The sequence below is a fragment of the Siniperca chuatsi genome, linkage group LG23, assembly GCF_020085105.1.
Source record: "Siniperca chuatsi isolate FFG_IHB_CAS linkage group LG23, ASM2008510v1, whole genome shotgun sequence".
Classification (NCBI taxonomy): Eukaryota; Metazoa; Chordata; class Actinopteri; order Centrarchiformes; family Sinipercidae; genus Siniperca; species Siniperca chuatsi.
In genome coordinates, this window is record NC_058064.1 from 18,352,931 (window position 1) to 18,364,993 (window position 12,063).

The following is a 12,063-nucleotide window of genomic DNA, read 5'->3' on the forward strand; positions in this document are numbered from 1 at the left end:
TGAAACTGCGTTGCTTTGCGTTCCGTCTGAACACACCTTTGGGCGTCAGCAGCCTGAGTTAGCCACAGTTGACTGTCATTGTTCTGGTTGTCTCTGTGTTTTGCCACTTAGGTTTTTACTATTTTTTATTTTTGCTTATATATTTGATTGTTTTTTGGCTTTTACCACTGGACAGAACTTTGGTCAACTTCTGTTGTTTTTAAATGTGCTCTACAAATAAACTTGACTTGACTTTGTCCTGGCAACAAACCTACATGCAACTACAATGAAGAGCAGTATCCCCCTTATGTGGCTCAGGAAGAAAACACTGTTTATGAAAACACAAAGAGGGATTTTTGTAATTAGGAGTGTAACTTTGGAAGATATTTACTTAAACTTTGGAATGCATTTTTTCACAAAACGAGGACGTGAACTGTGCACATTTGTCGCTGTTTACATTGTAATTAACAATAACTCTTTCAACATACTTATAGACATGCAGTATTGCATTAAGAGACTTGAAGAACCTCGAGCCTCTCCTTTAATGAAATATATCAAGATGCCTCGAGTAACAAGCTACATACAATGATAAGAAAGAGAATCACAACAAAACATTGCTCATGCTGGCAGGAAGCTCTACACTGTTAAATGCCACCAGTCTGAAATGTACAATGCAATCCAGGAGTTGTGTTAAACTTTTGTAAATTATTGTACATTATTGTTAAAGAAAGAATTGTTAGATTCTACTGCAGCGATGCAGCTACTTCACAAGCGGCCTCAAGATTATTGAGGACTTCACTGTTACTCATAGAGTGCTTTACTGTCATGGCAGCAATCAATTTTTAATATTCCTTTGTTCTCTAAATAAAGACACTTCATATATATATATATATATATATATATATTATATCATATGTATAAACTTGGGTCATATATTGTAAGTTTTTTGAATCATTTCATTTTATCACTGTTATTTAATGTCCTTGCTTCTACAGTATGCTTTATTACTGAGATAAAAATACTTGAAATCCCATAAATAAACTAAACCAAAGCAGTGTGTTCAAGCCATCATCTCAGCCCTTAAAGTACAGACATGTAGACTGCAGCAGATGCTGAAGTAGTCACACACACGCACACACATTGCATCCACACAGCAAGGTTTATGAGACTTTTTGCACACACAGAAAGAAGTAGTATCTCACCTTACCATGGTAACCGCAGCATGTGAGGCAGCGTCTGGCTTGCTGGCTCTGTGGCCTGGGAGCCAGACAATACCACCATCGTGCTGGTGAAGGACGCACACATAAATGCATACACACTGGCAGCCACACACAACCTCACATTTTGAGCTGTCCTCCCTCTCACACCCAATCTGTTATTCACAAAAGTCTCTATCCAAAAAGAAAACCTAAAAAAGGAAAAAAATAAACTCTTATCATCTCAGATGCAAGTCGGCTCTGGCCAGTTGAGATAATGCATGAAAAAAACAAACAAAACAAAAAATGAAATTATAAATAGCCAGCAGATATTTGTGTGACATTCAGACTCTCAGAGGAGCCTGTGGAGAGCCCTGTGTTAATTAGCTGTTTAGCCACTAGCTCACAAGAAGAGCTCCTTCCACAGGCTTAGATCACTGTACAACACACTGCATCACCTCACTGTAGTGGTAACAGCCCTAATTGAGGGCCTGTGTTGAATGGCGGGCAAACTTTTCCTGCTTGGCGGCCTTAACAAGCATCCTGGGGCTTCCGGCTGACACCCGTCTATTCCGGGATGCTGCGGGGCTCTGTAATCATTCCTTCAGACCTGTGTAGGCTCCGCCCACTCCAAAACACACTAATAAATCAGGAGAGGCAAACAGGCTACCGTGTCATTAGCTATCCCTGCTGCAGCCAGAAGCTCTGCCAGAAATATACGGTTACAGATACACACAAACAGACCCTCATCATTTGCCAGAGGGTTCGAATTATTCTCCAAACTGCTTCCAACAAAAACCAAATCAGGAGGACATTATCTGTGTTGGTGTGACTCACCGCTGGCCTGAACAGATTAGTCACACTTCCTCACAGCATCCGACTGGCTTACTGTTCAGTAAATCAAGATGAGTCAGCTGCTGAGTTTGACTAGTTGACAGTACAGAATGGGCTCCATTTGGGCCTGATATGGAAGCACTTTCACTCACAGCAACTGTTGCTATTGCCACTATAAGCAGAGTCCCTCTCTGGACAATAACGGTGATAACATTTATTTTATTTGCGGTAAAACAGCCTTTTTATGAAATGCAAATGACAAGGAAGACACAGAAATTGGAACCCAAGTGGATTGTAATCAGGCCCGTGCAGATAGGAGGTCAAAAGGTTGTGGAGTTTTGTAGACAAACATATTTACAGCCCTAAGTTTACGGTAAACACGGTTCTAAGCCCACAAGGCTATCAGCGGCCCACCAACTGCTAAAATCTTGATCAGGTATCAGCCCTGTTGGACATATCTGGCCTTTGTTGTTTGTAAAAAGCCCATTTATATGCAGTACGCAACACATGTCTGTTTGGTTTCAATCGGGACTGCCATCTGCTTGTTGAGAAACAAATTAATGTAGATGGCTAGATTAATGGGTTTTTGATTGGGTGCTGGCCAGACTGCCAGGAGCCTGGGCCAGTTTTTATTAACAAGCCTCTCTGAGGACGAGGACTGGACAGTGACACCACGCCCGGTCACTTAGCGACGCGGTCAGACTGCTAAACTGCTGATTGTTTTGTACACTATTGACTCTTAGAATATGAGCAAAGTCTTTAGCTCCAATAATAACGCATGTCATTTGTTTCAAGTGGTTGGTTGTAAAGACAATCAAAGAAATCCATAACTGTCTCCTTTATTTGTCATTTTAGACATTTCCCTCTTGCTCTATCAATTAGCCTTCCAGTAAGTTATTCCAATTCTGCCTGATAAAATTGAGAGAAGATGTTTTCATGAAATCATCTTGATTAATGTTAAAGAATACTTCCAGTTTAATACAACTTGTATGTTCTTGTTATATTCGTAGGTTTGGCCATAGTTTCTATTGGTTAAAATAACACTGGCGATAACAATGTTGCGTTAGTCTGACAGGGCACACGGGCAGTCAGGCAGGTTGAAAACAAGTAAACAGTTTAGCCGGATTATCTAAACCACTTTCTTTGGAGCTGAAATTGAAATTGAGCACACTTCAAATGTCAGTAGTAATTCCTCATTGCACAGGAAAACTACCCACAACTACAGTAAGTAGCCTACAGTCGTTGAGTTGTTCTGTAGCCTACATGATTACAGACAAAACAATAGCTGAGAATATGAGAGAGCTAAGATTAGTTAGCCAACTGCCCCAGGCCACATGTTAAACAGCACCCTAAAAATCTAATTCAATTCGATTTTTAGGTTCTATGTCATGAGCCTATGTTATTCTACTAAAAAAATGCAGAACTCTGTTCCCTGAGATAAAGTCAGTTGAAAGGTGAGAGGTGACAAATTCTGTTAAATCCACTCCAGTTCTAAGGGAAGGCTGATGCAGGCTATATAGGGATTTTTCAGCCTTGAGACAACATAAAATGTTTTCCACACAGCAACCAGCAGAGGGCTCCACCACACTAACCCTCAGCCTCATCATCCAGCAACAGAACCAACCGAATTTGCCTTTTGAGGAGCTGCTGGCTGCTGAAAAGCAGTCGGGGGTCGGTACGAATGAACTTAATGAGTCATTCAAGGATCATCTGTGGATAACTGTTTGAGAGTGAACGCCAGAACTGCCGGCCACTTCAAATGCAGAGTGGCTTTGGCTCTTTGGTTTGTAATGAGGCATATTTCCCTGTGTTCTCTGCAGCCACAGCCTATAAACCAGATTCCTCTTGTCCAGACCTTAAAGGAACAGATTACTGAGAGTCAGAATGCATGAAATGCCCCTTTTAAGGCTTTCAAAACTCACCTTTGTGAATATACCATAACAAGCAGGATACAAGATATGTCGGTCAGATAAGGATTTCATTTTATTTAATAAATGTACATGTTTGTAAGTTATGTTATGAGTGGTAGTTCGCCTTATCATGATCTTCGACTGAGGTTTATTTACCTTTTTATTTACAACTCAATCAATCTATGCACTATCAGTAAAAGCAAATTGTTCAAAAGCAGAACTAAACAGAATATAGCGATATAGAACATTTATAAAATGCAAATTACAGGGCAACAATTCAGTTTACGCATCACAAGGAGTATTATTCTGACTGTGAAAAGAGTTACAATCTTTTATGGCTCTGGAAAAAACTTCTAGTCTGAAAAGAATAACTCTGATGATGTCATCTGGGGGGCATCAAGTTTGAAAGATGTGGGCATTTACCATTCAGGGAGGATCTAACGAAGAGACTATATTGAGTTGCGTTATGGGAAATGTAGGATCCAGCTGTTTTGACCCATACCAATTTTGACCATTCTTTTTTTATCTGTCTCTCACAAGTATCAACTTTATGGAAGTGCAATACTAATCCTCTGGAGTACAGCACCAATTCAACTTTTTCTCACATTTTTGTCCAAGCAAATGAAGTTTCGAGGGTAGGTGAACGGTGACAGCATCGGGCAGGAAGGGGTTAGACAATTTTGCTCTACTACAGCAAAACATGTGGCATTCATTGCATGCAACAATTGTTATGCATACTTAATGATTTTGGTAATCCATGGAAATTAAATTGTATTATGAGCTTGCTTAAAAAGTCATAAGGCATATTGTAACCGCCATTAGTTAGGGAAAACACTCCACAGTTATTCTGATTTTATGACCACACCTGGTACATTTAAGGCCTCAAACACACTAACTTACCTCTACAAATAGATTTTCTTTACTTATTTTCCGACCATATAATACATTTTTTCATGGCTTCATAGAAGCAAAATCTGGCTCATCACACCCCCGTTTTCCCTACTGTTTATTTCCCAGAGTCATCTGAGACTGTCTGCACACTAGACTTCTATGACCTCTGTGTCCTCCTCACACCCATCTACAGTCATTACTTAATTAATGTGCTAGCATACTGTGTAGGGGAACTCTGTGGAGGCAACACGAGGTGTGTGTGTGTGTGTTTGTTGCTGAGTATGAAAGAATCAGGGGGGGATTGGGGTCACGACCTTCAGGGGTTGGGGACTGAATGGACCTCATTGGCTGTCTAATGGTGCTGTCAACAGGGTCAAAGAGGTCGACTGACTTCACTTCACTGAAGCTCTTCCTTCAATGTGCACAGAGCGCAGTTATAACGCTAAAACCCATGAGGCCCACGTGAGGCTTCAGTGGACACAAATTAATATACATCTTTACAATTCCTTGTAAAGGAACTGTAACTGAATTTAACTTTAGGATGAAGCCAGAATGCAACGACACACCAAAAGTATCCGGTAGGAAGTAAGAGTTCTGCAGAATTATATTCACAAACAGAAACCAAATTGATACATGGGCTGCCAAGTAGATGGGCATGTTGCCAGGCTCCCAAACAAACCCATTTCACAACCTAAACCATCATCCACCAGTAAATAAACCCTCTAGCACTCAACTGCCAGTGCATCATGGTTACCAGTCAGTGCTGGGTTGCCAGTTCTGTGCTGGCACCAGTAGAGGGACCTGCAGACCAGACAAAATGGTCTTGATCATTAATTGACTCGTTCCAGTGATAGCGCCATTAATCTCCCATGGTGTTTACTATGGATCCACCAGCTCAGTCATACCTGAGCCCTCTACGTTTATGAACAGAGTCATAAATCTGTGCACGAGAGCAGCAGAATTTGATTAGATAGCCAATTGCAGGCTTATAATGAGCCACTACCTGGGGTATAAGCAGGATAAATGCTGTATCCTTATCTTTACTATGTCCTATGTCTATAGGCTGTACTTTGTTGCTGCCCAGTTTCTGTGATTGGAATCATTCACGTTTCATCTCATTTTATCTCTTATTTTATTTGATTAACCTTTGTTTGGACAGTAAGAAAACTGAAATGAAAAGCTATATTTTGCAAAGATTTGGTAAGAAAGCAGCAACATAAAGAAACATTTAAACTGCATAAAAATAACTGTGTAAAACAAGTTACCATACAACTTCTAATGGTTGAAAACCATTGATTTTTCCAAATCAACTACGCAACAGACATTGTGACAACACTCAGTAACTCATCATCACCTAGAATGAGAAATAACCCCAAAACACAATGACTACCATTCACCCCAGACTCAACTTCACCCCCAGACAGGGAGTTCCAGTAACAGTCCAGATTATGCAACCAGCCATCAAAGAGTTACACCGACACAGTGTCAAAACATGGGTTAAATAACAGTGCGGTTAGCTTGGCTGCTTGTACCCATCAGCCCTGACATTTACTGTAAATACAGTGTGGATGTGCTTAACATCTGGGGCCGGGGGTCTGTGACTCGGCCCTGAATCACAGGTGACTGCTGCTGAGTCACAGAGTCCAGAGAGTGTGGTTTCACTCACCCTTGCTGCATATGTCTTCTCCTTTCACTCGCTAACAGACTGTGAGTCGCTCATTCTTGTTCTGTTTTTTTTTCTCCTGTCATTTCTTTCCTCACTTTCTGTTGAGTGATTGCGCCTTCAAATGTGTTGATTTCCAGTTGAAGCTATCAATCAAGGACTACTTCTATTTCTGCTAATATGACTACTGCTATTGCTTCTACTGCTACTAGAGCTGCAACTAACAACTAACAACAATTTATATTAGTGATTAACCTATTTTTTATTCTTTTGGTCTCGAAAATGTCAGAAAATAGTGAAAAATGCAGTTTTCTCTTTTGTTTTCATTCATTGTTCCTTTTTCTTCTGACTATCTGAACAGGCTGCAATATGCAGCTGTTACAACAGAGGTTAGAGTTTATTCAGTCTGCGCTCTGTCAGGATTTCCTTCTTTTGCTTTTCTAAAAGAAAGACCTGAGAAGCCGCCTCGACCAAGCGGGAAATAGCCCTGTCTTGACAGATGCACGGAGACTGGGCACAGCCAGAAACACACTTTTGCCAACACTGTGTTTCACATTGATGGTTGGTGACATGAAGCAACAGGAGGGTTCCCCTTCTGCATGTGCCTCTCTGTCTCTGTCACAATCACACACACACACACACACACACACAGCCTTAAATTTCCACTCTTTCAGTCATCACACACAGCTACAAAAACAAAGTCCAGACAAGGGAAAGTGTGTATTTGTGTGTAAATGTGTGTGTGTTCAAGGGGAGAAAATGAGGCAAAAGGTAACCAAAGAACGGCTAGTGTAAATGTCTAATAAGAGGGGAAAAAGTGTGTGGGCATGAATGTGTGTGCTTTTGTGCCATTTAAATACATAGCAGTCAAAAATATCATAAAGATGTCTCTCTTTGTGGTATTTTTCATGCATTTGAGCTTCATTAGCCCTGGAGTCAAAGTTATATTGTGTGTTATACAGTAAAATAACATTAGTAAGAAAGGTAAAAACTATACTGTAGGAGATCCTTGATCTAAAGTGCAGCAACATTTGGGCAAACACAAAGTTAAAGTTGGTATTTTGAAAACATCAGTAGGAAAAAGACTGGGGACAAACCTGCTGTCAGACAGACTGTGGCGTAATGCTGGGAAGAGAACCAAATGAAGGAAAACAAAATGAAACAGAGGGAAGCATGTTTTTTTATGAGTGAACCTGCAGGACTTCCAGCCAGGGCAAAACGAAAACACGAACAGTTATTTTTGACCAAAGTCAAGTTGACAAAGTTGGCCCAATTCCCTGCGACTTTGTTCCTTACGCTCCTGAGTGCTATTGTTTGGCACTGACACACGCAGCCTTTGCTTCAGGACACTTGGGCTCACCAGTTGCTGCAAGGTCGAGGCGAGCCCTGCCAATTTGCTCACATGCTGCTTCAAGCGCATTCAAAGGAGCTCAGTGTGCGAGGAACGGCTTTGTACCCTGGAAAAAATTTTAAAAAAAAAGCCGTCTGAAGAGAGACTTGTCAAGAACAGTGATGGGACGGAATTAACCTTTTTCCTCTCTTTGCCCTTCAGCCTTGTCTTGTTGAGAGGAGAATTTGAGACGCTGTGTTGAAGGCGAGGCTGGGGGAACTTTTTTTAAAGATCATATCATGCATGAAAATCTCAGCGGCCTTCATCACAGCACTTTTAAAAGCTCTTTTTAAACTGAGCATTAACAGCACCCCTCCCCTCTGCTGCTGCCCTGTTTAAGCTAGGCGCCTATTAGCTTCCCTAATTACTACAGATCTTCCAAGAGAGAGGCGGAGGGGGGGGCTCTGCAAATGGGACCCAGGGGTGAGGGACAATGCGATCAGGTTACTAGAACCCAGCGGCTGACAACATTATTTATGACATATTCCTAATGGATTTAGAGTGACAGCAGCTTCAGTCCACTGGCTGGGTCAAAGGCAGACACAACAAAACGCTAATGCCCCTGGGGGTGACGGACAGCTTTGTAACTGACCCTCCTCGGGTTAGGGGTGGGTGGCGGTGAGTGGGGGTGCTCTGAAAATTGGAAAAGAAGTGAACAAGAAGGGTCAGGGGAAGCGGTGCGGGAAAACTTTTCTTCTCTCCGAGGAGTGAGAGTGATGGAGAGAGATGTGTCTGCGACGAGACAGCGAGCGTTTTTCCAGTCTATTTGACCCAGACCCAGAGTCAACGGGACAGGCCCAATAAAAAGGCTGGATATTGCAGAGCAGAGACTGGGTTAGACAGAGTCCAAAAATACTGATGAAAGGCTGCACTGTGGAGTAGCTGAGGACACTGAACTCCAGTGATAGCCATCGAGAAAGCTCCCGTCCTGAATCTTTCTTCCAAAGACTCCAGTAGCAAAGCAAAACAATGAGAACTGAGAGAACAACTGTGGCAACGTGCATCTTTTCTGGCTTTGAAAGTGGACTTGAGAGCTAACGCTAGCTACAGTACAGTAAACAATCTCCCTCTCTTCCATTAGCCACCATTAAATAGGGCAATTAGAAGTCTTAAGCAGTGCAGAGAAAAAAACTCTACAGTTTCCTGAATCCTTTCCAAGGGATAAATACATAAATTAAACATCAAATTTGGGTGCCGAGGATCAAAGTATACTGTAAGAGTGTTTGATGTGCACGGATTGAAATGTGCATATTTAAGAGGAAGTGCAGTCTGTGTATTCTGACGCTGATTAATGTACATCAAGTTTTGGCCCAGTGTTTGATAATCAGTGTCCAATGATCAAAAGGACGGTTGGACTGTAGCTTTCTGCGCCGTCGAAGAGCGTGACAACAGGCCTCCTGTTCACTGACTTCAACTCCTTTTTCTTGGAGATCAGGGAGCTGAGCAAGGCACTAAATCTGCAAGGGTTAGGGGTTCAATTCCCACTGGGGCTTGCATTCATTACACTATGAAGAACCAGAGAAAATAACCAACCAGAACCAACATTGGCAATTTTCATGTCACGTCAAAAGAGGAATTACGTGCTTCTTTTGGGGTTGAGAAATTACTCCAGCCTCTTAAGCTTAAAAAAATATATTGGTTAAACTCAAAAAAGCATTGTCATCAAGGCTCTGAGAGGCGAACAATGTAATGAAGAGAGAAATTACAAGCACACACCTGCCAGGTCACCATGCTTCTGACTCAGAGTCAGCACAGTTGTGCAGTGATTGATTTGTTTTCCCTTATTTAGCTGAAAAAAAAAAAAACCCCAAGAGGTGCACAGCTCCGACCAGACACCGACTGAGCAATCTTGCTTCACGCTCCCAGAGTGCAGTGCAGCACACGCCAGCACACACTGTCTGGAGAGCCCAGGGGTTTGGCGTTGTTGTAGATCGATTGTTTGCCTTGCAGAGAGAGCAAATTATAAAAAATGACTGTGTGTGTTGGTGTGAATGTAAAAATGGCTGTGGAAGTGCGGATGTAAAAGTGTGTGTACTGCAATTCCACTGATTTATAGAAGGTTTTTTCTACTAATTACAAACCTTTCTTGCATTTAAAAACAATTTAAAAGAGGGAAAAATTCACGATGTGCAGCAACATCTTGAACTGTACACAGTAAAACACAGGAAAGCTATAATAGCTTCATCTGTGTATTTGTACACAGACACACATACTTAATTCGCCTGGCAAAGCCACTGTAGAGAGGTTTTTCAACATCAATATGCAGCATAAAGCCTTAATAAACATAAGACCATGGGGAAGAAACAAAATCCATCCCAGAAAAGATGAGACTTGGAAAGAGTATTGATAAAGTCAGCTTTTCCAGCAGAGTGCATCTCTGTGCTGTTAGCAAAGCCATTAGAAAAACATCGTGTCCAACAGGCTTCCACTTAAAAACAGCCTTTTTTGTTTATCAGACATTAGAGAAAGCCATGAAGTTTTTCAGTTATCAAATGTGGGAGGCAGATGGAGATGAGCAATGAAGAGTCAAAAGTGCAGCAAAGAAAATATGTGAAAGCCTTTGCTTTTTTTTTGCTTTTTTTTTTTTTACAAAACATTCATGTTTGTGGATCTTTAGTTGACGGGTGCAGACGGTGGGGGAAATAATACTGGCACCTTACTAATCTCCGAAGAAAAAAGTGAATGGTGTGCACATCCAACCAGGACAAAACACAACAGTAACAAAGGAAAAAGAGAGCTGTCCGCCCACTGAAGATTCGAGGTCAAACATGTTTACCTGACAAAGACCTTGCAGGTTGAAACGTTTGCTTGAATATTTCGTCATTCAATAAAACATCGGAACAAGAGACAAGATAACTTGAACTTGCTACTATCCCTCAAAGCTATAGACTTGAGACTTGGACTTGAGTCAGACTTGAAGCAAGACGTATATAAGAGTAAATACTTTTTGCAAAATGAAACGATACATTCTTCCTCTTACAAATAACAAGTTGAATTCATAAACAAACACACCCTTACTCAGCCTAATACACTAGGGATTCTGTTGCTACAGCCTTACTTGGTGTGATCTAATGGTAGATAGTGTTAGAAAACTTTAGATATTACTGAGTCAGTTTGCTGACTTTAGGACTCTTTCCTACTTGTGCCACCGTGACGCGTGTGGTGAAACTTTTTTACCATACTATATACTACACTATAATATCAAAAATGAATAAAACAACAGTCTAAATTTCACAACAGCCCACACAAGCAAAGCGGGTAACAGAGGAAAATGAATGTGGAATACGAATGGAGGGATGAGAGGGGAATAGACAGAAGTAGAGATAATGACAGGAAACAATGAATCCTTTATCAACACTCTCATCTCCCTGGCCACAGCAGACTTAGATGGTGATAGCGGGTGTTAAGTGTCTAGTCAAGTGCTGCTACCTGCAGTGAATAACAAGCAGGTGATCCAGCCACATCTGCAGCCCGCTGGAAGAAGAATACTGCAGAGGCAACCAACAAGTGTCTGTTCTGAAGTAATAACCTGTCTCTCAAAGTAGCCTGCGGTTTAGCAGATAAAATGTGCTATTCAGAAGTGCTTCAGGAGTAAAAAAATCATTATCTCAAGTTCATTATTTAATGAAGTGAGAAATATCCAGCTGGTGCAAGTGATATGATTTTGTCTACTTTGAAGCAAAGTTGCTCACTAGTATTTTAATCCTGTAGAAGCTCTCAGAGAAGACAGGAGTAAATTAGTCAACTGAACCTGCCATGGCGCAACATGATCTCTTTCTGATATCGGCCTGCCCTGCATGGCTGCTTTGACTTGAGGACAGACCTTTTCACTGCAGACTCAACAGCAAAGCCAATCACCACGTTCTGTCAGCTTGGAACAGGTGGATAAGCCTTTCAATGCTTCTCATAGGCATACCGATGCCTTTAAAGTTATTATTAACTAATCTTGAGGCCGTCTTGTAGACAAGCCAAAAATCTAAATATATCATTTTGGAACCTTTATTATTTCTATTGATATTGTGCTTAAAAATAATGCATTCCTCAAAATATGTGGTGAATCAAATGACTATATGTCAGTTTGACACACTTGGGGCCAGGCAGTAATCAAGCATAATAATACTGGTTGGAATCTGGAGCTAGGCAAACTATAATGAAGCAGCCATGTGTCGTCTGCTGTCTTTACTGTACATAATGGGCAGT

The 12,063-nt window shown here is 41.3% G+C and overlaps 1 protein-coding gene across 13 annotated transcripts in view; it reads right to left on the bottom strand.

The window, feature by feature from the left end:
• nav3 (neuron navigator 3) overlaps nucleotides 1–12,063 on the bottom strand; it is a 336,822-nt gene that overhangs the window by 154,891 nt on the left and 169,868 nt on the right. The gene's annotated exons all lie outside the window — the stretch shown is intronic.